Here is a 6000-nt window from a genome sequence, read left to right as displayed (position 1 = left end):
TATTTCCACATCCGTAACATCATCCAGCTTCACCTCTGTCTCAGCCCAGCTGTTGCTCAAACCCTCAATCTTACCTTTGTTAGCTCTAGACTTGACTATAGCAAAGCACCACTGGCTGTTCTCCCAAACTCTACCCTCCATAAACCGGTGGTAGTCCAAAACACTGCTCCCTTTGTCTTAAATTTCAAGAATAAATTAGATAAAGTTCTTAGAGCTAAAGGGATCAAGGGGTGGGAGGAAGGCGGGATCAGGATATTGAATTTATTGATCAGCCGTGATCAAACTGAATGGTGGAGCAGGTTCAAAGGGCCCAATGGCCTATTCCTGCCTCTATTTTCCATGTTTCTATGTTAAATCACATCACCTCCTGTTCCCTTAACTTGAACAAGACTTGCGTAATGGCATTGGGATCACAATGGCCATTGCATGCATGAAGCATGCAAACTCTGCATTGCCTGCCATATGCAATCATAGAATAAGGTGATTGCAGCACAGAAGAAGGCCATTTACCCCATTGGCCCATGCTGGCTCACTAAGAATAATTGGCCAGTCCCATCTTCCAGATTTTTCCTGTAGCCCTGAAAATATTTTCCTTTCAGTTGCTGATCCAATTCCCTTTCGAAAGCCATGATTGAATCTGTTAACTCAGATGATTGTTGTGAGCAGCCAGTGTTTAGCACACTTTTGAGTGGTTGCACGCTCAAGCAGTAAGCACAAGACCATGAATGACTATGGAGAGTCAAAGCCAGCAAGCAAGTCTGAAAGAAGTCATGCATTGTAGCTGGAGCAGGTGGTAAAGTCATTGTAAAAATAGTTTAGTTGTATGGAAATCTCACTAATAGCATAACACATCAAAAAACTGGCTCCAAGATTTTCAACTTGATTGGAAGTCTTGGTGCAAGAAATGGAGAGGAGGAAAGGTACCAGGAGATCCTCTAGATCCTCTTCTTCCTGTGAAGGTTATGGCTATAGAGAGTCATGACAGTCAAAAGCAGGAGTCTAGACAGCAGGGCGGCACAATGGTTGGCACTGCTGCCTCACAGTGCCAGGCACCTGGGTTCGATTCCCAGCTTGGGCACTGTCTGTGTGGAATTTGCACATTCCCCCCATGTCTGCATGGGTTTCCTCCGGGTGCTCCGGTTTTCTCCCACAGTCCAAAGATGTGCGAGTTAGGTTTATTGGCCATGCAAAATTGCCCCTTACTGCCCCAAGTTGTATAGGTTAGAGGGATTAGCGGGGTAGGTTGTAGAATTGTGGAGATAGGGCCTGGGATGAGATTGTTGTCAGTGCAGACTCAATGGGCTGAATGGCCTCCTTCTGCACTGTAGGGTTTCTATGATTCTACGACTTAGATGCAGTGCCACAAAAATTCCATTGACTTCACACACATAGTCAGAGTCAATTACTGTATCTTCAAATGCCATAAACCACCAATTACATCACCAGCCCTTCCCTCACACTTCTCAATTCACCTACTCACTTACCAACATTCTCCATCAATCACAGGGATCACAGTCATAACTTCACCCAAATACATTGCACCACACTCATTTGCCTCTTCCATAACCAGAGTGGAAGCGGTGGCCACATGTATCAGCAAACTTACAGACCGACCCATCATGGCTTTCATTATGTGCACACTGTCTACATGGGTGTGGGTTGTGTACTGGAGTCATGAGAGTGCTGGCAAAGTATAGAATTTATCACCAAGTTGCCACCCTCTGCTTTTTCACAGTGGCCTCAATGTTAATGCAAGTGGCACAGTGGATTTTCGCAGAAGGAAAGGCACCATGACTGCTGCTAGGATACTGGGCATTGACTTGCATGACTGTTGAGTAAGGCTGCATACCAACTGGACATTGAGGGACTGCAAGCATTCTTGGTTGTGATACATCTCAGAGTTGACATACCCAAAAGGTAAGGTATGTGCTGTCAATGGCACCCTGTACCATGTGGAAGCCTGCAAGTAATGTTGCCTCTCAATTATTTTATTGTGCATGGTCTGTTACCTTTATCCTTTTTGTACAGCTATCATTCATACATGGTATCTTAAACAGGACAGCTGAGTACAGGCTTCTGAGTTGCTGTGCAACAATGGATGGGCGCAGCTTCATGGCAACACAGCCTGCAATACTCTGCAATGCAGAAGCTGTGTGCTTGCTTGGTCACCTGTTTTTGAGGGAATGAAACAAATTCAACTTGCTTGGAATGCAAATCCTCAGTTTTGTTTTTGCAGCAGTGGACGGAAAACAGGGAGATGTTGGAAATACTACCTACTCCAACTGGGAAGGTGCCAGGAGCATTAAAGTTCACAGCTACTGTCTATGGCCTGCTCTGAGGCTGCAGTGCTGACAAATTTCAGTGAGGTACTTTTCAGTGAAGCAGGGGCAGCTGACGTGCTTTTCGTTGCTGATGTCCAAGGAGGGGAAGTGCTCCCCAACAATCCTGAGCAACTTTAGCCTTCCACTGAAAACACTTCACCCCACCTCATCCTTCTATAGTTAGGGTTGCCAGTCCTCCAAGATTGGCCTGGTGTCTCCAAGGATTGAAGGCCAGTCTCCAGGACACTGCTGTGTGCAACCCTGGAGAAAATTCATCAAAACATTTAAAGGAATATCTCTTTCTAAAATTTTCTTTGAACAAGACAATTTCTCTTTAACAGATATGAGAATATTGAAGATGGGATGAAAAGGGAGTTTCGTTGACAGGCACACATCATTCAATTGGGTACTGAGTCTTATCACTTTCCAATTGGTGTAGGAAGGCAATATGTCACAAGGAAGGATGTGTTGGCTGAGTAAGGATTGGAGTGTGGGGGCAAGTCATGTGATGAAAACTCCAGGAATACATTTAATCACATTTGGTAATGTTATCTTCAACTCAGTATTGCATTTTTGCCCCTGTTATATGTCCACATGGTCATGCTCATACCAACAGTGTTAAGCTGCTTCTGTAGGCAGCCTATTTACTTCATTCCAGGACCCAGCTTCAATTCCAGCCTTGGGTCATTGTCTGTGCGGAGTCTGCACATTCTCTCAATGCCTGCATGGGTTTCCTCTGGGTGCTCCAGTTTCATCCCACAGTCCAAAGATGTGCAGGTTAGGTGGATTGGTCATGGTAAATTGCCCCTTAATGTCCAATGATGTATAGGTTAGGGGGATTAGCAGGGTAAATGTGTAGGGTTACAGGATAGGGTGGGGCCTAGGCCTAGGAAAGATGCTCTGTTGGAGAGTCAGTGCAGACCCGGTGGGCCAAATGACCTTCTTCTGCATTATAAGGATTCTATGATTCTATTATTCATCGTACATTGAACCTAGGTACTGTTTACCATGACTAGATGTAAGTAATGACAACCAAATTTCACCCCACCCTCCTTGTGTTATTCTTACAACCTTTGCTACAAACTGTAAAAATCCTTATCAACTTGAGCAGTAATGATGTTTTGATTGGATTTAATTTAATTTATTATTGTCACATGTATTGATATACAGTGAAATGTATTGTTTCTTGCACAGTATACAGACAAAGCATACCGTTCGTAGAGAAAGTAAGGAAAGGATGCAGAATGTAGTGTTGCAGTCATAGCTAGGGTATAGAGAAAGATCAACTTAATGCAAAGTAGGTCCATTCAAAACTCTGATGGCAGCAGGGATGAAACTGTTCTTGAGAGGGTTGGTATGTGAGCTCAAATGTTTGTATCTTTTGCCAGATGGAAGAAGGTAAGTGAGAGCATGCCCATGGTGCGTGGGGTCCTCGATTATGCTGGTTGTTTTTCTGAGGCAGCAGGAAATGTAGACAGAGTCAATGGATGGGAGACTGGTTTGCGTGATGGCCTGGGCTTTATCCACAACCCTTTATAGTTTCTGGTAGTCTTGGACAAAGCAGAAGCCATGCCAAGCTGTAATACAACCAGAAAGGATGTTTCCTATGGTGCATCTGTAAAAGTTGGTGAGAGCCGGGGTGGACTACTTTCTGCTACACGAGCATCGTTGGAACTCCAGCATGGGAACTAAAACCGATCTGGTCTAATCATGATGCCTACTTTAAAGTTTTGAAAACAAATAGCTTCTAGAGCTTTGACAATTTCTGTAATCCAAATCAGAAAATAAAAAGACAGTCAGCCTTATAAAATATATTGCTGCAAACATTGGAATTATATCAATGTACCTGTCATATGATGCTGTAGTCCTTCAGGGCAAGCCTGAAAATTGTCTGTAATTCTCTTTGTTCTACATCATTCAACATGACTTTCAAGTTTCCCTGCAGGTCCTACGGCTGTCAAAAAATTAACATGTCAAAGAAGCTGATCGTCACAGATCAAAGGGTCAGGTTATAAGGTTGAATGTTTACAGCTTCCACTCACTGTTTTTTTATTCAGCACTGTTCTATATTTCACATTCCCCAGTATGAAAATGAATAATTAAATGACTTTCATCTCCATTCTCTACAGAGAGCAATCACAGCCAGCAGCAACAGCTCCAATCCTGACAAGAAGAAAATAGGTCTGAATTTAATTAGTTGCAAAATTTATTTGGGGGGGATTTTGTGCTCATCAAGTTAAGAGGAGCTAATGAATAGAGACTGGAACATTTCTCGCATTAGGAACCCAGCATCATCACTGAGCACTCCCAGGTATAACATGTAAGAATAAGGCAAATTAAGCTCTTCCTCCGCAAGACAACCTCAGAGGGGCAAAACTATTCTCACCAGGAAAATGAGCCCATTTCTATCTCCTTGCTGTGAATTGGATGTAAGAAAAATCATGGATCTAAGATCATTCAATCCACTGGATTTTTGATTTGATTTATTATTGTCACATGTATTGTTTTACAGTGAAAAGAATGTTTCTTGTGTATTATACAGACAAAGCATACCATTCATAGAGACGGAAAGGAGAGAGTGCGAAATATAGTGTTACAGCCATAGCTAGGGTGTGGAGAAAGATCAAGTTAGTGCAAGGTAGGTCCGTTCAAAGGTCTGATGGCAGCAGGGAAAAAGCGGTTCTTGAATCGGTTGGTACGTTTTTTGTATCTTTTTCCCGATGGAAGAAGGTGGAGGAGAGAATGTAAATCATCCCTCTTGTATCTGTGGGGAGAAGGAAGGTAAATGGGTGAGAGCGTTTGGAGAGAGGTTTTACAAGAGCCAGCAGCAGCCCAGATTTATCCCGATCCCATCAAGTAAAACTGCATTGGTATACCGTGGGCCACTTTGTGGTCAACCTCAATTGCTACTTGAAGTTCTTGCTTTCTGATTAAGCTGCTCAATGGGCAGACTGTTAAAATTGACCTTGGGTTTCCTGGCACCTTTTTTCTTCCAGCCTTGGTGAAGATTACCAATGGCTAACATGCAATCAATTACATAACCAAAATTTGCATGCTGTGACACCGGCAGGTACATGAAGATTGCATCTACTGATACAGCCCAGAACTGTGGCTAGAGTAGGCAAAATGCAAAGTCACCTTTATCTCGGGGGCCTGGTTAATGTGCCCTGTCCTCCCCCTTACACATCTGGACACATCTTTAATGCCTGCCAGCCACAAGAACAGGTAGCCAGACGAGAGGTTGAGGGGGGTGGTTGCCTCCTATTTGGGCCCCCCCAAGCTAATTGCCCCACTCCCCTCCCCCCAGCAGGTTTCCCATCCCCTCACAACCCCAATGATCCTGGTGCCTCACCTACCTTTCTGGGCCCGGCCAGCTTGGTTTCACTTGGCAGCCTTGATTCATAGCACTGAAGAAAAAAAGTAGACTGCATTGGGATACCTTTGAACTTGTATAATGTTTGAAATGATACTTGAAACTTGTACATCTGATGTGCTAAGTGTAACTTTACAAGATGTAAATTTTAAATTTAAGCTTTTTTACAGGTAAAGTGCCAGTGGTGGTGGGAGGAGGTCCTTAAGTGGATATTAATTGGCTCAAAGGTGCCCGTGTTTCCCCCACTGGAAAAATCGCAGGACAGGGTGGACGGGCTGTGGGCATAGTATCACTGTAATGACACCC

This window comes from Carcharhinus amblyrhynchos, chromosome 9, assembly GCF_965287045.1.
Source record: "Carcharhinus amblyrhynchos chromosome 9, sCarAmb.v2.hapA, whole genome shotgun sequence".
Classification (NCBI taxonomy): Eukaryota; Metazoa; Chordata; class Chondrichthyes; order Carcharhiniformes; family Carcharhinidae; genus Carcharhinus; species Carcharhinus amblyrhynchos.
This window is presented reverse-complemented; position numbering follows the sequence as displayed.